Here is a 24121-nt window from a genome sequence, read left to right on the forward strand (position 1 = left end):
CATGTCTGGTACTGGAAACCTATCCAGTTACCCAAGGCTAGTGAAGTCATGAATCTTGGAGGAGAATAAACTATCGTTTTACTTACCCAGCATAAATCCCTAACTACATTCTAAATATGTATCTTTATACCCACAGCTAACTGTAGTCCTTACTCCTCATCATGAAAACTTCTTTTGACAACAGACAGAGACCATTGAAGAAAACCCCAAGCAATCAAAATGCAAAATTACAGAGACCAGTGAATACATCTACAAAGCTACTCTAAAATCTAAGGCTCAGTGACATAGTGGAAGAGACGGCTGAAATATTGTAAGAGCCAGAGGATCAGGGAGTTTTCTGTGAGACTATGTCTCCTAGGAATAGCAGAAGCTACACCCATAAAGTTTCACCAACGTGACCGCCTAAATGTGAGCTGAACAAAGACCACAGCAATAGACTTGTGAAAGGGAATGGAGGAAAGCCCGTGAAGCCTCAACTCTACACAAAGAACTACAGACACTTGAGGAATGCTGGGAGTCGGAGAAACAGACTTTCCCAGGGAAGGACACACTGACTGGCCATCCGGTACCAAATGGTCAGCCCTGAAAACACACACACAATTAACATTGTGCAGACTGAGCACCTTGTATTTAGGAACATATTCATTTTTCCATGCAACAACAATTCACAAGAGACCATGAACTTGAAAGAGAGCAAGATGGGTTGTATGGGAGGGTTTTGAGGGAGGAAAGGGAAGGGAGAAATGAGGTAATTATATTATAATCTCAAAATCAAAAGAAATAACAAAAAAATAGTTTTTTTTTTTTTTTAAAAAAAAGAACCCCTCCGTTTTCTTACTGGCATTCCTTCTCTTTTTGAATACATTCCATTCTGTTACTCATTAAGTTTTGTTAGTGAGCAAAGTGAGGAATTTAGTTTTTAGGAAAATAAGCATCTTTTAAGTTGTTGACATAGAATCTACCTGTGGCTATGAGGAGGTGAGGAGGGCTTACTGTCCAATGTCTTCTTGATATCCAAGAAGGACCTTTGTGAATGTAGACTGTAAAAGAAGGGAAATATGAAGACTCTTGTGATTTGATGGGTCTCAGTTTAGTGTAAATTAGTTAATTATATTGATGCCATAGATCATGGTCAGACATCATGTTAAAATACACATTGTCTATCAAAAAATCTACAAATAGAGCCCTCCCTTTCTGGTGTATTGCCAGAGAACTCAGACAAAATATGTTACTTTTTAAAAATAATCCAATTTTTATGAAACACCTAGAAGAAAAATTTAAGGAACCACAAACCTTGAGTTTATTAATATTTCTCCTCCAGAAAGCTCTGTGAGTATTTCTGATTACTAATAGTTGTGTGATCAGTAAAAGGGCCCCCTAAAAAGAGCATCTCTGAGACACACAGCCCAATAAACCACGTTTGCTCCAGAGACACTACCCATCGTGATGCTGGTAAGGCTCTTCACAAATATTTCTCTCCACCCCCCACATACACACAAGTGTGAAACCCCCTTAGCTTAGTCCCTTAAGCTTTCTGAGTTCTCAAGACTCATTCCCCTCTGCTCCCTGTGCCTTACCTTCCTCCTCTGAATGGGTGTCCTGAGGAAGAGTCTGATACCATGAGTATCTTGGTGCAAATTTAAATAAATATGTCACCTGGCAATAGAGGACAGGGGACAAGGATGGAGTGAGGAAGTGCTTTGGTATTTTACATTTTCAACAATTGTGGACGTAGTGTTTTTAATTTGGTATTTTTGAGTAGGTTAATGCATCTATAGTGTTTTCCAATGTTTTGTTATCATTTGATGATTTTCATAAAAGAAAAAAATAACTCTAAAACGTAAGAACAAATATAAATTCTGATCCCCACTTTCCTTCCCAAGTTAGCATGCTAAGGATACTGTTCACATTTTATGACCTTCACTTCATGCATTTTGAAGTCTTTATGAATGCATGGGAAATGTACTTATATTCTCTTATATTTTAACACCCACCTAGAATTCCATTTCATGAACATACATAAATTATTCACTGGCTTTTCTGTTTATGGACATTTGACTTACTTCAGCCTTCTGCTTTAAAACAAGGATCCTGAGAACACGTTCACGAGCCATTTTGAACATGTGCAAATATATCTTCGAGAAATTTTCCCAGAAGCAGAATCTTTGGGTCCAAGAGTAGATACATTCGTAATTCTAATAGATACTGCCAAATCACCCTCCAAGAGTCTTGCAACCATTTACTCTCCCACGGGTGATGTATGGAAGTGCCCATTTCCTTACCGCCTGGACAACACAATGTATTATAATGAAAGACTCTTAATCCTTATTAAACAAATTTCCAGGATTAGAGCTCTTTTGAGAAAAGAATTTATGTTATATCTAAAAACCTTCTCAATACTTCTAAAACCACTTCCCTTGGGCAGAAACAACAAAGCAATACTCGCTCAATTCTAGGCATGGCGCCAAGGATTAGGGGCACAGGAGTAAGTGTGATGGGCTTGAAACTCCCTTTGCCTCCCTCCTCCCCTCCCTTGGCAAGTTTTAAGGCCCATTGGTTTTATATTTCAGGTAGAAACGTATTATGAGTGGCTTTTCTCCATCTTCGCACATGTGGTCACAGTCGCTTCTTAACTGTCTGCCTGTGCAGTGTCCTGTGCCTTGCATTTCCAGTCTCCAGTGTCCCTTTGTTTAGGCAATCTTTCTAAGGCATGAGAGGCAACTTGCTGTTCTTTTCCATCTCCTTCTGCCTCGTGGTTTGAATTGGGAAGATCCCGCACAGGCTTATGTTTTGAATACTGGTTTGCAGGCTGCTGGTGCTGTTTGGGGGTAAACTATGAAACCTGCAAGAGGTGGGCTTGCTGGTGGAGTTGGATCGCTAGGGCAGACCTTTGAAGGAGTTAGCCACTTCTGGTCCTGAACGAGTTCGGCTCTGCCTCCCGGTCTGCTGAGATGTGAGGGTCGGGGTTATACTCTGCCACTATCATGAACTCTATTTTTCTGTCTCACCCTGATAGGTGAAAACTTCCAAAACTATAAGCCAAAACAAACCTCTCGTCCCTTACATTGTTTATCTCAGGGGTTTTGTCAGAGACAAGAAAGTAACTAACACTTCGGTGCTTTTGGCTCTTGGAATGATGTCAGAATTCCTTCATCTAGCAGCTAATGCCTCTCAATTTCACAATCACCTACTTCTTCCAGGGTCCTTCCCTCAGAAGCTCATCTTTGATGGTTTATAGTATAAAATTTAGAATATTTCTTTTGATATTTCTCTTCCTTTACTTTTCTACCTGCACAATTCTTCTTATTTTCTTTCACTTGCAGTACCATCTCGCTATACACATTGCCCCGGCACTCTGTCCTTAACCCTGTATTGCAAGTTAGAGTTAGTCTCCATGCTGTTTTCAGTTGCCCATAATACTGCTCTGTGTGTTTCTTTCTCCAGCTCAACCACGAGTTCCTTGAAAATGACACCATTTCTTACCCATCTTCAGATATATAGTACTAGGCCTGGTCAAAAAACTCTAAGTTGCTGTGTTCAATTCTGTAATCACTACTTGGCCGAACCTTCTAGAACAGTTTCAATATCACCTTCTAAAGAAAAAAATCATCTCAATGTTGTGCTTGGTTGAAATGGAAACAAGCAACCTTGTACTGAATAAGCCTTCTGCCTGGGTTTATTTTGACCCAAAGATGGAGTGGTGGTTAGAAAGAAAATGGCCCCCACAGGGAGTGGCACTATTAGTAGGTGTGGCCTTGTTGGAGTAGGTGTGGCCTTTTCGGAGGAAGTGTGTCCCTATGGGCGTGGGCTTTGAGGTCTCATACATGTGTAAGCTATGCCTACTGTGGGCACACATTCTCCTCCTGCTGCTTGTGGATCAAGATGTAGAACTCTCAGCTCCTTCTCCTGCACCACGTCTGCCTGCCCCACGCTGTGCCCCACCATGATGATAATGGACTAAACCTCTGAAACTGTAAGCCAGTCCCAATTAAATGTTTTCCTTTGTAAGAGCTGCCATGGTCAGGGTGTCTCTTGTCTCTTCACAGCAATAGCAACCCTAAGTGAGACAGATGGGTTTGAGGTCAGATGCGTGAATCTGATGGTTGATAGGACAGACTAGCACACAACGGCAAAGCTAGATTTGATGCTTACCCACAGATGACTCTTTTTTCCTGTATGTGACTAGACAATCTATTGCAGCTTCCCTTGAAATTAGGCTAGACCATGGACTGAATTCAGGTCTTCAGAAATGCCAGGAAGTAACAAATGGTATTAATAATCTGATAACATAAAACCACCTATGAAATGCTCCGTTGTTACTCTCTTCCCTCTCTGCCTAGATACAGAAGATCCAGTAGAAAACTGAGGTCCTGGAAAATGGTGGAGCTGGATAACAGAACCACTACACGGAAGGTCACTCAGCAAATACTCTGCCACAAAGGTGGTGGGTGACATGGTTACTTGCTGCAGCACTTAGCTCATCCTGAATATCCAACTGTGAATAAATCTATATGTAGTTATGTAATCTAAGAGGGGCATGGATCTCTCAGTGGAAGAAAACAAGTAGTCAGTGCAAATTGAATCCCATAAGAGCTGCAGGACCAGCTGTTTCCCTCTAGAGGCAGCACTGAGGCAGTCTGATGGTCCTTCACCCTACATGGCCATGTGTTCAGCACATGAAGATGGCTGCCAGTGTGCACTCAGGTGCTAAGACTCCTGATGTGAGTGACAGCATCATTCAATAAATGTTTTCTTTCCCTACAGAAATGACCACTTTGTGCATTCAGGAGCTACTGTTTGTCTTGTAATGAAGGTACTTAGACCTATTTAAATGTGTGTGTGTGTGTGTGTGTGTGTGTGTGTGTGTGTGTGTGTGTCTGCATGAAGCCAAGAGGATTGAACCTAATGTCATATGCATGGTACGAAAGTGCTCTGCCATCAAACAATAGTCCAAATGCTTTTAAATTTATAAATTTATTTTTATTTTGAGATAGTATCTCACTAGGGCACCCCAACAAGTCTTGAATTTGTAATCCTCCTGCCTCTACTTCTTGAGGAGCTGGGCTTACAGGCCTGCACCATCAGATTCAGGTTACAATCAAACCTCTTTGCTTCATGATGTAGTCTCCTCCTCCTCCTCCTCCTCCTCCTCCTCCTCCTCCTCCTCCTCCACCACCACCACCTCTTCCTTCCATGAGAGTTTCAAGCTCATTGTCCTGAATCCATTGCCACTCTGCATCCCATCTGCCTGTCTCAGAATGCTGGAAAGAAGCAAGAGGTATTCTTCACAGCATTTGTCCGATTCTTCTTAGACTTATTTTATCAGCATAAACTGACCTAGAAGTCATTCTCTTTTTATTAGGCACCAAACACGTAGGTTTTCCTTTATTCTGTATCTAGTTAGAATCATAGAATGTTATCTAGTCTTATGGTTAAAATAATCAGTGTACTGTTGGTTTGAAAACTTGCCTCCAGTTCAGTCCTCTGTCTTGGACTGCAAGTATATATTTCCATCTGACAGTTTAGAATTGGTACATAGATTGCATATAACTGAAACTGGCTCCCAGACTTCCCCATCTAAGTCAGTGGCAACTCCATCCTTCTAGGTCTGTTTCTCAAGTTAAAAACCTTTGTCTCCTCCCACACTCCCCCCCCTCTCTCTCTCTCTCACACACACACACACACACACCAACTTTCAGTTTCAGCAACAATTCCAGACATGGAATTCTCCCGTGTCTTGTCACTGTCACCCTGACACTCAAATATCACTATTTTCCACCTGAACCAGCCCAATAGACTCCCTCTGGGCTTTCTCCATCATTTGCCCATCGTCTTCCCATCATCTCATAGGCAACCCATGGCATCGGAACTCAGCTTGTTAAAGCAGAAGACAGATAACATCTACCTCCTGCCCCGACTCTTCTGACCTCTGAAACCACATCCGTTTGGTGGGTCAAGTTCTGCTGAAACAACAAATGTGCCCTGACAATCTCAGGGGCTTCCCACAGGCCAGCTTTAAGTGTCACTCAGCTGAAGTCTGATGTGGGTAAGAGGGTCCTTAGGCCAGGCACTTCAACATGAAGGTCAAGGAATGAGGCAGAAAGAGGTGGAGGAAGCACACTTTGTCTTTACTGCCCTAACCTGGCAGTCACGCATGTCCCTTCTGGTCATAATCGAATTCTTAGGACTAGGCGTGTTGTGTGAATGTAGCTGGAAAGAACACTGTGATATCCGAAGAGGACAGTTATTCTGCACTGACATCTCTCTTAGAAGACAAGCCAAAGTCCTTGATGTGTAGGACTTTGCAAAAGAACTTTCCAGAATCTCCTCATCTCTCCCCTGTTCTGTACTCTGGGCTTTCTGGCTACAGTCCCATTGTGCCCTCTCCTTGGCAGGACTCTGGCGGCACTAGCTGGTTCACTAATCTTTGCCTGGCTCAGCTACATTGCTGCGTGGCTTCTCATTTTGCCACATTCACTATACAAGCAAGTCCTCCAGTTACACCCTGACTTCCGCCTGATCTCAGCTGGAAATGCACCCTCAGCACCTGCCTCCATGTAAGGCCCTCCCCTCGCTGCTACCACCTAGCTTCCATCATGTACATCCTTAGTGTACGTATCTTGTTCATCAATTATCTTTCCTACTAGAACATGAGCTCTTTGAGATCAGATCTTTTGTTCCAGTGTCCAGAAAGAGCCTGATACAAACCGATATGCAAATATTCATCCTCTGGCTGGACCCCACTGGTTTGCAAACTATCCTGCAATTCTCTGTCAACCTTATCCTCTTTATCCTTACCCCTGCCCTCAATGATACAATTCTAGACATTAAAGTTTAGTTACCTTCAAACTAGACATGAATAAACCCCCTCCAACATATGTCTGTGACAAAGCACAGTGAGAAAAATCAATTCTGCAGACACACCTTATGAATGATGAAGCAATATGTTACATACGGGGGATGGCATATTTATTGCTGTGTATCTGTTTGTTTCTGTTGAAATGTAAAAATTCCCAGCCAGAGTCTCTCCATCATATATTTAACTCAAATCTAATTTAAATATTTTCTAGTTCATTCCCATGCAGAACAGCATCCAGTCTGTCTCTCTTGCGATCTCTCTCTCTCTCTCTCTCCTCCCTCCCTCCCTTTCTTCTTCTCTCTCTCTCCCTTTCTCCCCGTCTCCCCTCCCTCAACAATTGCCTCAGCCACTGAAGAGTAAAAAATAATTCAAAAACCTTGTAGCTGAATATTTCACTACATAGCGCCTCCAACCTTTCTTACAGGAGACATCTCACATTCCTAAAATTAATTTTAATTATTTCTGCAGCTTGTTATTGGAGAATAAAAGCATACACTTGGACAGAGCCAGTTGAAGGTAGGAAGTGAAATCATGGTCCAGGTTTTTCCACAAAAAGCATTATTCTGCTGGGAGCTGCCCTCATTTAGTGAGGGATGGTTAGCACCTACCTCTGGTTTCCTAGCAACACAAAGCTTTCCTGCTGCTAGGACTGAGGGTCATTTTTGTATCTTCCCATCATTTTCTCTTGGACTCCATGAAGAGAAATTACTCTATAAAATTCCCATAACAGAGGGCACACTGAAAAGGATGTGTGTGAGATAGGGAGGAGGAGTAAGGGGTGCTGTATGCATTTGGAGAAGGACATGGGGAAAAGGGGATGAGGAGAGAGTAAGAATGTCATGAAGGGCTCAAAGAAATGTATCTTAATGAAACTGTCAAAGGAACCAGAAGGTTTTGGGGGAATGTGTCTTCTCACTGTGGCCCAAATCCTTGCCCTAACAGAGCCCAAGACTGAGGATATTTGCTTGGTGACAACTTACAGCTTATTTTGTTGGACATGTAAACTGAATAAAGCAACATTGTAGACATCCATTTTCCTTGCCTTTTTAAGGGGCGGTCTATAGAGGATCCCTGTTTAAATTCCGTAGGTATTTTACAAGACACTTATGTCTAAATGTTGGTTCTTAGAGGCCACTGTCCCCCATTGATATCTCTGTGGACAGACAGAGGCTTTGAGAATAGAGACAGGTATGAATTCATTTGCTGATGTTCGCCTGTTTGATATGAGACATTAAACATTATCTAACCTCCAGAAAATTGGTTCTCTTCACATGGAAAAAGATAGTAACATGAGTGTGTACAGTCACTACTGGCCTTGTCTATGTAACATGAGTGTGTACAGTCACTACTGGCCTTGTCTATCTATCTATCTATCTATCTATCTATCTATCTATCTATCTATCATCTATCTATCTATCTACCTATAATCTATCTATCTACCTATAATCTATCTGTCTATCTATCTATCTATCTATCTATCTATCTATCTATCTATCTATCTACCTATCTATCTATCTATCTATCTATCTATCTATCTATCTATCTATCTATCACTATCTATCATCTATCTATCTATATACCTATAATCTATCTATCTATCATCTATCTATCTATCTATCTATCTATCTATCTATCTATCTATCTATCTATAATCTATCGCTATCTATTATCTATCTATATACCTATAATCTATCTATCTATCTATCTATCTATCTATCTATCTATCTATCTATCATCTATCTATCTATCATCTATCATCTATCTATCATCTATCTATCATCTATATATGTAATCTATCTATCTATTTATCTATCTATCTATCTATCATCTATCTGTCTATCATCTCTTGCACTCTTGTCTTTCTGCTGGGGATAACCTAGAGCCATGCATATGCGAGGCAGGCGCTCTATCACTGAGCCATATTTTGGCCCTAGCTGATCCTTAATGATAGCACCCTGACTAGTGTGTGTGTGTGTGTGTGTGTGTGTGTGTGTGTGTGTGTGTATACAACAAGGTGCCCACCTTCCCAGCTTTAAAAGACAGAAACTCAGCTCCCCAAGGTTCCGGGAGAGTCTGCCCAATTAGGTGTGAGAACATGGATACTTGGCATGGCTTCCGTGAAAGAGTGCTTTTCTGCTGAAAGGAACTGATTCTGCCAAAATGAACTTTGATTCCCCTGTCAGCCGCCCTCTTCCAAATGGGAGTTCAAACAAACTGCTTGTGGGAGTGGTAGGGAATGACATGCTGAGGCTAAGAGCTCTGTACTGAGGCTGGAGAAATAGGAAAGGAACAAGAGCCTACGTTCTGAAATCCCTCCCAGGATTGTGACCATTCTATCTCCATCTATGTTTTCACATGAGCAAAAGGAACCCTTTTATTGCAAAGTCATTGTTCACTTAAAAGCAAAACAGCAAAAAAAAAAAAAAATTACAACCTAAGATGGGAATGTGACTCAGTAGTGAAGGTTTGCCTAGAGTGCCTAAGACCCTAGGTTTGATCCCTAGCACAACCAAAATAAACCAAAGCATGAAAAACAAACAAACAAGAATCTGCAGTTCTGATGGGTCCCTTTAAACAGATAAGACTCTTTGTAGAACACAAATAATATACTGATTTAGTAAAACCCAATTTGCTTACGTTGGGGAGTCTTTGAATATTTTAGTTAAGCCTGTAATCACATAAAAGGACTCTCCCTTTAACAATGATTATTTTAGAATCATTATGCTTAAGAAATTATAATGTAGGGATTTTAATTGTTGTATTGCCAACACAAATATACTCTAAGAAATTTCCGTGCATTGATGTGTTCCTCTGCTCTTACTAAATCTTTTCTGTGTGTTGGATTTAATTCAGTGTCTCTGTGATGCTTAGGACTTTTTCTTTCATAAGCTCACATTCAAGCAGATGACAGAAATTTGAGAGGAGGGAACATCAATTGAAAAAAAAACCCTCCATAAGATCTGGCTGTCTGCAGGCCTGTAGGTAATTTTCTTAATTAGTGGCTGATGGAGAAAGGCGCAGCCTGTTGTGAATGGTGACGTCCCTGGGCTGTTGGTCCTGGGTTCTATAAGAAGGCAGGATGAGCAAACCATGGAGAGGAAGCCAGTAAGCAGCACCCCTCCATGACCTCTGCATCAGCTCCTGGCTCCACCTTCCATCCTGGTTTGAGTTTCTGCCTTGACTTCCCTTAATGAGTGTGATTCGGGATGTGTAAATCAAATAAACTCTTTCTTCCCCAAGTTGCTATTGGTCCAAGTGTTTCGTCGCAGCAATAGTAATCCTGACTAAGACAGACCTGTAGACAGACAATGACTAGGTCAAATTGCTAAAAGTAATTTTTTTTCCAAGTGCCTGTATTTACTCTTACTTACCTGTTTAAGACTGGCACCAAGCACCATCCAGATCATTCCAGTGTATAGGTCATACTTGGACATGCATTAATGTAAACTTTCGGTCACTCTCCTGTCAACTTAAACTAAAAAGATAAAAATCAATAAAAGGAGAACTACAAAATGTACCATTTGTACAAGAGTTTATTACTTTTTCTTCAATCCATCTTTAACATTTTCTTAGCTTCCCAAGCTAAATGTGGGCTGCTGAGATGGCAAGTAAAGTACTTGCTGCCAAGCCTGACTGATGACCTGAGTTCTATCCCCAGGTCCTACATGATAGAAGGAGAGAACTTTCTTCCTCTCTGACCTCTACATGGGCGTTGAGGCATGCACGTGCTTCCCCCAAATCAGTCCATCAAATAAAATGCAATCAAAATGTTAAAGAGAACTAATTTCTGTTATTTAGTGGTCATGTCAGAGAAGCAATCTTCCTCCTTTGCAAAGTCCACAGCATCACAGTTCTTGGTTTAAATGCTTTTGCTTTGTTACCATCCTTCCTGTAGTCTCTACTCACTAACTACAGTGAATTTTCTGTGACTCATTCACAGCATTTTGGAAGCCAACCCTGATCAGCAGTGATAGAGAAATCTAGGTCAGGCCCTCCAGGTTCTCCAGCAAATGATAGTGTGAAACTCAGAAAGCCAGTCCGCTTGTGCCCAGCAGGAGACCTTCTCAGTAGAGCACCCTGAAGACTGGAAGAGAATTTGAGAGCTGGTTGCCTCTCAGCTCCTTGCATTGCCTCATCTTGTTTCTTTCCCTTCAAAACCATCTCAAACCTCGAAGTTCATTTCACCATCTGCTTCTGGTGAACCCAGCACCCAGTGCAACCCTTTGTGTAACCCAGCTCCATCAGTCCACTTCTACAGAGGTTTGTGGCAGAATGGGGTTGAGAAGGGTAACTGCAGGCATGGACCTTAGGACCAGAGAAGAAGAAGATCTGACTGTAAACACTGATGATGATGATGATGATGATGAATGATGATGGTGATGATGATGAAGAATGATGATGAATGATGATGATGATGATGATGATGATGATGATGATGATGATAATGATGGCGGCAGCTCTGGGTGGTAAATAAGACATCATGGGAGAGTTGTTATTGTCATTCTCAGTCAAAGTGGGGAAACAGAACACCAGAGGCATCTACACACTTGAACAGTAAGTGGCAAAGTCAGAATACACACTCAGTCCCTAAACCATCACTTATGGTGACCCTCTTCATTGAGTGCTCCGTGAGGGTAGGGACAATGTGTTCATTGTTGAACTCCGTAGTGGTACCAAATGCCTAGCACGCACTTGAAGCTCAGTGAATATCATGTAGTTCATCTTCAATGCCAACCTTCCTAGATTTAGAACCACTATGGAGACACACCTCTGAGTGTGTCCAGTTTGTCTCCAGATAAGGAGGGGATATTCAGCCTGAGTATGGGTGGAATCATTCCATATGATGGGTTTCCAGATGAGGAGAAAAAGAAGTGAGCACCAACCTTCATCTCTCCCTGCTTCCTCATTCCAAAAGCTATGCACTGAACCACCTCATGCTCTTACTATCATTCATTTCCCATGATGGTATACCTTCAAACAGTTATCCCAAATAAACCCACCCTTACCTAAGCTACTGTTGCCTGGTATCTCATCACAACAAGGAGAAAAGCGGTGTATATATTGAACAGACAACCATTAAGGAAGGCATCTTGATCAAATTTAGAAAAAGTCAGCTTTGGCAATACAGGTCATTTGTTTCTTTCTCTTTTTTTCCTTTTTAATAGTAAGTACTATTTAACATAGTGATTTATGTGCTGTAAATGCTGTATTGAATATTAATTAAACTAAGTAAAATTAGGACTTTGGTGATTGAGAAATTTACACAGTGCATTTTCTGTTTGTTGACTTGGTCTTTGCAAATAAAGCTTGGGGTATCTTCTGTGACCTCAGTAGACCTGTTCATTGGGACAGAACCTACATGTATTAGCTTCTCAGTAAGGGTACTTACAGATACATAGCAACTTTCCCTCTTCAGGCCATTTTGCCAAGGGCTAAGGGTTGACTCTTAGTGACTATGTGTGTATTCAGGGACCCTGAGCAAGAGAATTGGACCTAGAGAAGTCACATTTGCTCAGTTATCTGGGGGAACATAGCAAAAAGCATCAGATAGATTTGACTCCTTGCCTAAAGTAATAGGAGGTATGCATAAGCTCTAGGTTGGAGGTGGGGAAAGATTGTGGTTGTTTGGAATCTTATTTGTGTAAAGGGGTTAATGTCAGCTTGGATTTGGGGAAGAGCCAGGTTTCTTCTCTCTTCTATTACCACCAGCTTATAGCGTCTGTTTCATTACATACTTAAAATCCACCCACTTTTGCCTCTTGTTTTCTTCTCCAAAAAAATCATCAAAGCAACTTCTTTCCGGTGCCATGTTGGCATTCCCAAAGAAGATTCATGATTGGATTATGTTCCTGGGCAATATAAATCAAGCCTGATGGCAGGGATATGTTCATAGCTTGAAGTAAGTGAGAAATAAATTAGGAAGGGAGAAGGCCTGGAGTGCAAAGACATAAATCTCAAATTTAAATCTCAAAAGATGAAAAACTGCAAAAGGCCATTTTGAAAACCCGGCTTAGACTCCATTAAATGAGTCAAACAGAGAATAAAGGAAATAAGTGTGAATGGATTTGATTTATACAAATGTCTATAAAGAGTAGAAAATCCACGTGGTTCGAGCAACACCAGGAGGCCCTTTGGAAGGGTGTTGTTAATCACCATAGAAATTGCTTGAGGTGCTTCAAAACATTTAAGTCACACAAGGGATTATTTGTAGCACTGGGTTTCTCTTAGTTGATTTATTTATTTGTTATCAGTACCAGGGATCGAACCTAGGGTATCATGCATGTGAGGTAAGTGTTCTCCTGTTGAACAATAGTCTCAGCCCTGCTTGTGGCATTTGAATGTGTGTGTGTGTGTGTGTGTGTGTGTGTGTGTAACATAAGCAGTCATCAGTCAGGCCAAAGCTGCTTTGCTGAATTTCTTACATTCATTGGTTTTCCTTGTTTTGTGTCCACTAATGTCGTTCTCTTCCTTAGTCGAAAGGCATATGTTTCGGAATTCATATGGATTATTGGAGTCATTGCAAACAATCTTCTCTAGAACAATGTAAGAGAAAAAAAAAGACTTGGTGGTTTGGGGTTGAAACAAGCATTGCCTTCGAGTCATCTTTTAATCAGCTGTATGACCTTGGGCAGGTCATTTGACCTCTGCAGTTCAATGTTGCCAACTCAGATTAAGCAAGAATGAAATGAAACTTGTGTATATACTGAATTCCACAGTCCCCAACTTGCAGTAGGAGTCCAAAAAGCATAGATTGTTAAAGAGATTCATTTCCATTTCTCTGAAACTTCATACGTCAAAGAAGCATTTTAATTTATGTAAACAGTTCCCTTTTGGCCAAGAGAAGAGTTACAACACTTGACTTACCTAACAAGAGGTGTGCACATCTGGTCCACAATTGTATACAGCTTGCTAAGTCTTATTAAAGGTTTCTCAGTAGAATGATTTCCATACCCAGGGTGTACCTGCTGCTCTTCTGCACACCTTGCTTCAGAGGGCTGAGTTGGACTGAAGTCAGGCTGTGTACCCCATAAATCAGACTGGGGGTGAATTGCACCTAGAGGCTTTTAGATTTATTACATTTGAATACACTGGGGGTTTTTTTTAGATTTTTTTATAAAGTACATCAGTGTTTGCCTGCACATATGTATGTGTACCACATGTATACCTGCAGAGGCCAGAAGAGGGCACTGGATCCTCTAAAACTAATGATTATGAGTCGCCATATGGGTTCTGAGAACCAAGCCAATGTCCTCTGCTAGAGCAATAAGTGCCCTTAACCCATGAGGCATCTCTCCAGTCCTTGAATACATCTCAAATGGGTGCTTTTAAAATAAGTATTAAGCATTTGATTATCCAGACTTCATAAATAGTCCCCTTTTGTTTTCTGAAATTATTCTCATGTGAAGAGTATAATGCTTTCTTTTCCCAATAAATGAGTGACAGAAAGTGGTAAGAGAAAAAGTTGGCTCCTAAAATGCTCGAGTTTTTCAAGTGGGGTTGGTGTCCATAGCCAGTGAACATAGATGATTTGGGTAGAGGTGGGGTGGGAAGGGGAATTTGATTGTGCCAGACAATGTTGGAACTGCTCTAACACAATTCTAAATGCTAGATGGTTTATGAACAACAGGACATTGGAGGGCTATGAAGTTCAAAACCAAGTTGCCTGGAGATTTAGTATTGAGTGAAGATTCTTTTTTTTTTTTCCCTGTGACCTTGTGGACAAGCAACCTTCCTTGGGCTTGTTCTATAAGAACCGTGATTTGATCTGTGAGGACTACATGCCCACCTATTAAAACTATCACCTTGCAGGTTAGGATTTCAACAGGTGATTTTTTTTTCTTTGCGGGGTTGGGGGACCCGTGTAGATCAGAGTGTGGGTTTCTTGTCTTTATATGGAAAGTTGTCTAAACATCTTAGATAACACTAGGAGGCCTTTCTGAAAGGCGTTGGTGTTGATGCAGTGTGAACACTATCATGTTTCTAACCTGTGTTGGGAACACTGCAGCATTCACTTGGTGAACCCAATGTGAAAGTTACAAATTCAATGAAATGAAGCCATTGCAAAAATTCCAGCCCCACTGGCCCAAATCCCTGGGGCAGATGTTGCTAGGAAGGTTTTCAATTCTTCCTCACTTTGTGTGTGTGTGTGGGGGGGGGATGATAAAATAATGTTAAGCTATAGGGTGAAGTTTACATATTTTTCAGTTCTTGTATTAATGTCCATGTTTATTGTAAAGGATCTATGAATGTAAAAGCTAGAGGAAATAATTTACGTTTCTTATGAACCTGCCTCAAAGATAGACGTTAATTTTACAGTGGGAATGATTTTGAACATCTTGGAAATTCCCCAGGTGTCCTGGGTCACTGCTCCAGAAAAGGAAGGATGGGGGCTTCAAGAAGCTCATCTCTACACTTTCTTGTGTAAGGACAATAATTTGACATGAGCAGACGATACAGGATTGGTCACAGGTTACGGGGATGTGCATGGCTCACACAGCTCACTGTCAACCTCACTCTTCCAGGTCCAACTAATCTGTCATCTTGACTTGGGAGTGACGAGTGATGCTAGCCTCATTTGCGCCAACTTCAGGCTCTAGTCTTCTGAGTGTTTGCGCATCCTGTTTGCCAGCTGGTTCCTGTCAGCTCTGCTTGTGGCCATGGGAGCTTGCCAGACCCCCAGGGCTCACTAGCTCCCACATGGTCCCTAGGGATTCTTGGATAAAGCTCCTCAGTGATGGGCTGATGGAGCTGAGCCGAGGACCTCGGCCAACATTCCAGAAGACAATAGTCAGTCCCTTTCATTTAGGTTGACTTACCCTAGGATTTCCCACATAACTTGAGAGTTGAGAGTCCCATGCAAATGGAGGTTTCATGGGGGGAATATCTCTTCTCTTTAATCCAGGAAAGATGCTGAGTTATTTCTTTATAATTATGGGAAAGGCAGCCCACTACACTTTCCTTCCAGGGCTGTAACTAATGGGGTAGCTTTGAAATAAATTAATCCTGCTGTGTTAGCTGGTCACAGGAGGATCTTCAAAGTGTATTTTCCCCCATTAAACTTCTTGCTACAGAGGAATTTGAATAAGAGCAGAGTGAGGGGAAAAAAACAAATAAATTATTATAAGATTTCAAATAAATACCTTAGATATCTCTCAACCCTCCTCTTTAACTCAGAGCCCTCCCAAGTGACAAATTTAGGAACGGAAACATCTGAAAGGAAGCATATGCTGCGAATAACAATGCCAGCCAACCCTTGCTTCTCCCTGGACAGGAGTGCTCAGAGGTGCAGAGGCCCAAACTCCAGGAACACTAGCACTTGGAGTTTCCTGGGAGCTCTTCTAAATAAGCTAAAACTAGCAGAGGGCAAGGGATGAATGGAAACTAACAGTGATGGCGAGTGGGTGAGGTCAAGGCTTGACCCTTCTCAGACCTTTAGTTCCCTGATCTCACCATCCCTTTGGAGTGCTTCAGTATTCATAGAGACATCTGGTTTATCATCTGGACTCTGAAGGCACGAGTCTTATTCTCCACTAACCAGTATACTCAGTTCTCTTTACCCTTTCACACAGAGACCAAAACTCACAGCTTGTCATCTGTATCCACACCCCGAATCTCTATCGCCATATTGTCAATGCCTATCCTTGGATGGAAGAGCCTTGCAAGAGAAAAATCTAAGCTACTTCTGAGATTTGGGTCCATGAGTTCTTAGTCACAAATTCAACTTCAGAGGGTTAGTTTCTAGGTCAAAGGCATGAGTTATGTGCTCAGTTACCCTGGATTTAAATTACCAGAAGTGATACCTGGAACATGACTCAAGGTGCTTTTTTCTGTGACTTCATGTCTTTAACTGTATAATGGGAGTATGAAAACAATTGGTTTATGATTTGCCAGGACTATTAAACATCTTGTGCAGAGGAAAGGGTCTGGCATGAATCTTAAAACTATCAGTTCCTGTCTCACATGAGCAAATGATACTTTCCAATTCATGAAAAATAATGCCATTAAGAAACCAAACAGTTCAAGTCCACCAATGTTACTATCTTTTTTATTTTAGAATATATTCCTTCCTTCTGTAAGGACAGAACTCCTCTTTTTCCAATTTACAAGACACTGAGCATCTAGTTATTCATGACATAAACCATACCTGACTTCATTCTGGCTTCTTTTCATAGACACACACACTCAGGCTGACCTGAAACTCCCTATGTAGCTGAGGATAATCTTGAACTTCTGATCCTCCTGCCTTGTCCTCCCCAGTGCTGGGATTATAGGTGTATACTACCATGGCAGGTTTATGGAGTGCTGCGGACCAAACACAGGGCTCTGTGCATGCAAGGTAAATAGTCTTCCAGCTGTGCTATGTGTCATCCAGAGACACATTCAAGTCCTTATCATGCCCTGTCAACCCATTGCAATGTAGCTTTTTATTCCCACTAAAAGTGCTCTCAGTGGAGCTGTGAAAAAACACCACATAGAATAATACAGCAGGGGAACGTTTAATCTTTTCCCTGGATAGTAAATGCTGGTGTGTCAAGCTCTGTCCTGGTCTGCTCTCAAATGGCTCTGCTCCTGTGAGTCATGTGAGCAGAATTATCTCATCTACCTCTTAGATTCAATTACCAAAGTGCAGTGCTCTTTCCTTTTTATGCCCAAACTAGAGTTCTGTGCCCCAATTGCCCAAACCCGTTTACCTACCTACCCACTGAATAGACATGTATGTCCTAAGAAACACACATACATTTTAAAAATTATTTTTATTTTCTTGTATATGGTGTTTTGCCTGCATGTATGTCTCTGTGCACTTTTGAAAGCTTGTCCAGTAAGCATAGGATTCCTCAGGACTCAGGTTACATATGGTTGTGAGCTACCATGTAGGTGCTGGAAATCGAACCCAGAGCTTCTGGAAGATGGGCCAGTACTCTTAACCACCCATAAGTGTATTTTGAATATCAATAATAATAAGCATCTCCTCTCCACACCTTTTCTATTCCCGGTGGTCTCTACTTGATAAGTGATGACACCGAATGCCCAGTTGCTTAAGTGAGGAAGCTTAGAGTTGGTTATACTTGATGTCCTCCTCAATGCCACACAGCCATGAGATTGCCAAGCACAGCTGATAATTCTCACACACCCATCCATTCAGTTTACCTCACTTATTTCCCTGTTTGTCCCCCAGGGATGCTGTAACAATCTACACACTGGATGGCTGAAAACAATAGAAATGAGCTTTTTTGTCACACATCAGAAATCTAAAATGAGAGTGTCACTATGGACACACTGCTTCTGAAAACTCAGAGGTGAAAATCTGCTCTGGCCCCTGAAGGTTGGGGTGATCCAATCATTTCTTGGCTTGTGACAGTGTGAGTCCAATACTTGTTTTGTTGTCACAGACCTCTCCTTGGGAGGCTTCTCTGTGTCTTGACATGGCCTTGGAAGGACACTGGCTACTGGCTTTAGGGACATCTTAACCTCATATAAGCTAATTTTTGTTTAACTATTTGTAAAAGATTGTATGTTCAAATAGCATCACATTTTCAGTTCTAGATGGCCATGAATTTGGGTGGGGCACTCCTGAACCCACTCAGATAGGTAAATTCTAATTTATTCTGCTACTGCATCATGCTTATTTTATCTCAACACTGCTATAGTTATCTTCCTGGGTGTGTGTTGTTCTCATCCCTTGCAATATATTTATTTTTACCTTAGCCACCAAAATGTTAAAATCAAGTCATGTTTCTCTCCACCTAGGACAAATCAGCAGTATCCTTGTGAGCCTCAGAATAAGGATTGTGATCCTTAGTACAGTTGAAGAATCTCTTTGCATGTGTGTAAACATGAGATCTGTGTCGCAGATCTCAGGCCCTTTGCACCCTCTTTCTGACATAGCAAAATGCTTAGCAACTTCAATTGTGAATGAGGGTCACATTCTTCTTTCAAAAAACAAAACTGTGTTTGTATGTGTATGTGTATTTGAAATGTGTATGTGAACATATGTGCACGTGTGTGTGTGTGTGTGTGTGTGTGTGTGTGTGTGTGTGTGTGTAGGCCAGAAGTCAACCACAGATGTCCTTCACTATTTGTTTCTTTTGAGACAGAGTCTCTCTCTACTAGGACCTGGGGCTCACCTATTCAGCTATATAGGTCAGCCAGCAAGCCTCAGGGATCTTCCTGACTCAGCCTCCCCAGTTCTGGGATGAAAAGCACACATCAATAGGCTAAGATTTTTATGTGGGTGCTGGGATCGAACTCAGGTCCTCTTGCTTGTGTGGTAAGCTTTTAACCAACTGTGCTGTTACCTGCCCCATCCCCCACCAAGGCCATCTGTAGATGTAACCAACCTTCTTATTAAATAAGAAACACAGAACCAATGCAAAGAAGAAAGCCAAGAGGTCAGAGCTAAGAGCTAAAACCTTACCCTTCCTCCTGCAGTGGTCCTACCTCTCCGAACCAGAACCACCCCTGTGTTAAAGTCTTTATATAGAGTTCCTGTTCTGCCTTCTCATTGGTTGTAAACCCAACCACATGACCACCCCGTCACGGCCTGTCTGTATAGGCCTCCAGGTTTTCCATGATTGGTATTGAGATTAAAGGCATGTATATCCAATAATGGCTGTATCCCTGAACACACAGAGACTTACCCAGCTCTGCCTACCAAGTGCTGGGATTACAAGTGTACGCCACCACTGCCCTGCTTTCCTATGGCTTGCTAATAGCTCTGACCCCTGGGCAACTTTATTTATTAACATACAAATAACATTTTAATACAAATAAAATATCACCATAGCCATCATGCTCTTTCTACTTGTAATCCTTCACATGTGCTCTGTCTTCTGGCAGCAGTTCACACCCAGCCTTCACAGTTCTCCTCCCAGGACCTACTGCTAGTGAGCAGTGAGATTTCAAGTCAGCCATCTCTTCCAGGAAGCTGTCCTGGGTCCTCAGCCTCCCTCCAACTTGGTTCATTCTTTGTCTTACCTAATGTTGCTCTTTCCTGTACTCATCAGTAATGTCTGTGATGATGGTGACTGCAGTGCATTTCAAACACAGGGTGGCCACACACACAGGGCCTGGCGTACACAGGCACAGATCAGCATTAGCAGAACTAATGAGTTAAGAGCACTTAATGCTTTTCCATTAAAGGTATGTAATGTTTAATCTGCCCCACAGAGATATTTCTAGTAGTTACTTTGAACATTTCTTTTTCCTACAAAGAGCCGTAAGTGTGAAAATATGATAGTAATACTTCCTGTTAAAAAGAAAAAAGCGTGGGTATTTCAGTAACATGTTTTACATTTCATCAGTCCAGGGAGCTATTACTGTCTGATTTTCAGTACCTGTGGTAATTGACCAGACATTGCTAAAGACTCTCCGTTCTGTCTTCTATATCCAGTGGGGGCTAGAGAATCCCTGCCAGAAGTTGCCTTGTCTGTCTCCCCCAATGATACTATTAACTTGATGAATAGGTATGAAGTAGATATTTTACTGTGGACACATGACTTGGGGAAACAGTAGGCATGAAGAATGTGAAGGGAACTTGGGATCATCTTGACTATCCAAACCTTGTCAGTGGCAACTTGTCAATGAATCTCATGCATTTCTGATCTTACCTCCATTTTTGTTGTTTTATCTATCTTGGAAAAAAGTGCCCCTCATATTTATTGCTCCACCTGAGAGATGTGCCAGACCTTATGGTTAACCAAAATAAACCAGATACCTCTGGATGAGGGGAAACATGAGCTAGCAGACCATAGTTCCCTGCTTTCTTTTGAGAGTTCCATGGAGTCTACAGAATTAGAGATCTCAGCTTTGTTCAAACTGTTTTCTATGCTTTTCTCAGGCAGTACAACCCCAAATGTCATCTGTAATTGAATGGCCAGAAACGCAAAACTCTCAGAAATATGCATAGGTGTACACGCTTCTGACCTTGGCTTTGGCAAAAGTCTCTGAAAGTGATGTACAAGTATAAAACAACAGATGAGTGAGTTGGACTTCACTAGCATTAAAAACTCTTGTGCAGCAAGGCTGGGGAAAGTACCTGAAGAACAGGCACGAGAGCCTGAGTTCGGATTCCCAGCACCACGGAAATCCAGGTGCAGTGGTGTGTGTCTGTAACCCCAGAGCAGGAAGGACAAGACAGCAAGCTCCAGACTCCGTGAGAGACCCTGTCTCAGGAAATAAAACTGAAACTGATAGAGGAAGACATCCAACACCAACATCTGGCATCTACATGTATGCACACACCTATGCACCACACAAAACGCACACAAATATACACTACACTACACACACACTAAAAACATTTTTGAAAATATCCCTTATGCATTAAGTAATACTACAAGAAAAGTAGAAAGCTCAAACCTGTAGATGTAATTCTAAACAGTCTTATTAAATAAGAAACACAGAGTCAAATAAAAAGTTAAAAGCCCAGAGATCGAGCAGTAGCCAAGAGCTAAGACCACCTTATCTTACCACTCGCTGTCGTCCTTCCCCTGAGAGAGAGACCTTCCTGTGTCCTGTCTTTTTATTGCCTTTCTGTTCTGCCTTCTCATTGGTTCTAAACCCAACCACATGAATTCCTCATCACTGCCTGTTTATACAGACCTCCAGGTCTCTATGGTTCGTACTGAGATTAAAGGTTCGGGTCACTGCTTGGCTGTGTCCTTGAACACACAGAGATTCTGCCTGCCATGTGATTGGATTAAGGGCATGTGCCACCACCTCCAGACTTCTACTAAATGGCTTGCTCTTAGCTCTGATCCCCAGGCAACTTTATTTACTAACATAAATAAAACTGCATTTCAGCACAAATAAAATATCACCATACAAACCCAGAATGGGAAGAAAATATTTGCAATATAAACCCTGTAAGTTCTAATATCCCATATTCATAAAGAACATGTACAATAGAATAACAGAAAGATTTAAAGAGAACAAGTTAAAAGACAGGCAAGAGAGTTGACATTTCTCCAAAGAAGGTCTACAAATGGTAAACAACTACACAGGATGATGCTCACCACCATTGTTCACCAGGGAACCACAACTTGAGCCACAGTGAGACACCATTTAGTATCCTACAGAGATGATCATTTTAAAAGCAGAAAAATAGCAAGCAGGAAGTGTGGGGAAAACTGAAACCTTCACCATCACTGGTGGCAATGTAAAATGGTACAGCCTCAGTGGAGAACAGTTAAGAGATAAGTCAAATGTTAAGCAACAATCCCACCCATAGGTTTATGCAAAAGAGAACTGGGAATAGATGTATAAACCAAACTTTATGCACATTGCTCATATTCATAGCAAGAGAATGCATAGTGGCTAAAAAAACAAAAAACAAAAAACTGGTATTAACTCGAATGCTTATCAACTGGAGAATGTATATCTGCATTACATTCATACAATATTTAGTCATAAAAAGGATCAAAATACTGACAATACTACAGTATAGAAGAATCTTGAAAACTATCTGTCTTAGTTGCTTTTCCATTGCTGTAGAGATATTATGACCAAGGAAACTCATAAAAGAAAATGTTTATTGGGAATTATGGTTCCAGAGGGTTAGAGTCCATGCTCAACATGCTGGAGAGCAAGGCAATAGCAAGCAGGCATAATGCTGGAGCTTTAGAAAATAGCCTACATCCTTATCTACAAGTTAGAGACACACACACAGTGCGCAGGAACTAAGAATGGCATGGGCTCTTGAATTCTCCAAGCCCATCCTTAGTGACACACAACACTTCTTAATCCTTGCAAAATAGTTTCGCCAACTGGGGGCCAAGCTTTCAAATATATGAATATGAGCCTATAGGGGCCATTCACATTCAAACCATCACATGACTGAAATGAAAGAAGTTAGAAATGAAATGCCACATATTATATGATTCCATTTATGGGCAATAACTAATTAAAGGGTATGGGGTAATGTAAATGGAATTAAGTATTGGTGATTGCTGCACTATATTTGTGAAAGAAATTACCATCAAATTGTCCTCTGTGTAAAGGCTGAAATAGTGATGTTTATACCAGAAGACTTCAGTAGAGATAATTAGGAACACATTAGTAAAGGAATGCTTTGACACACAGAGAAAATGGAGGCTGGAGAAATGGCTCTGATGTTGAGATCACTTGCTGCTCTTCCAAAGACTGGATTTTGGTTTCTGGAACCAAGATTGGGTGGCTCACAACCACCTGTAACTCTAGCTCGAAGGAATTCAACGCCCCTTCTGTCCTCCTTGGGCACCAGCACTCATGGGTACACATCCATACACAGACACAGACAAATTCAAACACACACAAATAATAAAAATACATAAAATAGAAAGACAATGATGGCTTTAAAATGACTCCACACCATCTCAGCTTTTTGTTTTGTTTTTTCAAGACAAGGTTTGTCTGTGTAGTTTTGGTACCTGTCCTGGATCTCACTCTGTAGACCAGGCTGGCCTTGAACTCACAGAGATCTGCCTGGCTCTGCCTCCCAAGTGCTGGGATTAAAGGCGTGCGCCACCAATGCCTGGCCCATCTCAGCTTTAAAAAAAATGTGTGTGTGTGGTTTGGATGCCTGTGTGTGTTTGCACGTGTGTGGGTGCACATGTATGTGTAGGTTTGCATACATGTGTGTACATATGCATGTGTTGGCTCAGAGTAGGGTATCAGTTGCTCTCTACTATATTTACTGAGGTAGGACCTCTCACTGAACACAGCACTTGCCTGTTCTAACTAGTCTCACTGGCTACCCTATCCCAAGGCCTTGCTATCTCTTCCTCATAAGTGCTAAAATTTCAAGCAGCTGCCAGGCCAGTCTGGCTTTTATGTTGATTCTGGATAGCCAAATTCTGGTCCTCACCATTGCAGAACAAACACTTTATCCATGAAGTTATCAGCTCTTCCTTCTTTTTTCTTTTGTGTGTACCTATGTATGTAAACGTGTGTGTGTGTGTGTGTGTGTGTGTGTGTGTGTGTGTGTGTGTGTGTGTGTGTGTAGTCCTGAGGTTGATGTTGGTTTATACATTGATTGCTTTCCATCTTATTTTTTGAGACTGGGTCTTTTGCCAAATCTGAAGCTTCAGGGAAGACTAGACAAGTAGACCAGTAAGCTCTAGTCATCTTCTTGTTTCCCGTCCCCAGTTGGCATTACAGGTACATGTCATCTTACTTAGCTTTCTATGTGGGTTGTTGGGGAATCAAACTCAGATCCCAATGTTGATGCAGCCAGTACTTTACTGACAGAACCATCTCTCCAGTCCATAGGCTCTTTCTTTGTGT

The sequence above is a fragment of the Peromyscus eremicus genome, chromosome 13 (assembly GCF_949786415.1).
Source record: "Peromyscus eremicus chromosome 13, PerEre_H2_v1, whole genome shotgun sequence".
In the NCBI taxonomy this organism is placed as follows: domain Eukaryota; kingdom Metazoa; phylum Chordata; class Mammalia; order Rodentia; family Cricetidae; genus Peromyscus; species Peromyscus eremicus.